Below are 726 nucleotides of genomic sequence, written 5' to 3'. Positions count from 1 at the left end.
CAGACCCCAGACCCCAGCCTCACACCCTGGACCCTGGACCCAGACCCAGACCCAGACCTCAGACCACAGACCCCGGACCCTGGACCCTGGACCCTGGACCCCAGACCCAGACACCAGACCCCAGACCCCAGAACCCAGACCCAGGACCCAGACCCCAGCCTCACTCCACGGACCCCGAACCCAGCCCCACAGACCCAGACCCCAGACCCCAGACCCAGACCACAGACCACAGACCCAGACCACAGACCCCAGACCCCCGACCCAGACTCAACCCCACACCCTGACCACAGACCCCGGACCCCGGACCCAGACCCCAGACCCCAGACCCAGAACCCGGAACCCGGAGCCCAGACCCCAGACCCAGACCCTGGACCCCGGACCCCAGCCCCACACCCCGGACCCCAGAACCAGACCCAGACCAGAGACCCTGATCCCAGACCCAGACCCCGGAACCCGTACACAGATCACAGACCCCAGACCCCGGACCCCGGCCCCACACCCCGGACCCAGACCCCAGTCTCAGACCACAGACCCCAGACCCCAGACCCACACCCCGACTCCAGACCCCAGACCACAGACACCAGACCCCAGATCCCGGATCCAGACCTGGACCCTGGGACCAGACCCCAGACCCCAGCCTCACACCCTGGACCCTGGACCCAGACTCAGACCCAGACCCCAGACCTCAGATCCCGGACCCCGGACACAGACCACAGACCACAGACC

Source organism: Chiloscyllium plagiosum, unplaced genomic scaffold, assembly GCF_004010195.1.
Source record: "Chiloscyllium plagiosum isolate BGI_BamShark_2017 unplaced genomic scaffold, ASM401019v2 scaf_195, whole genome shotgun sequence".
Lineage (NCBI taxonomy): Eukaryota > Metazoa > Chordata > Chondrichthyes > Orectolobiformes > Hemiscylliidae > Chiloscyllium > Chiloscyllium plagiosum.
This window is presented reverse-complemented; position numbering follows the sequence as displayed.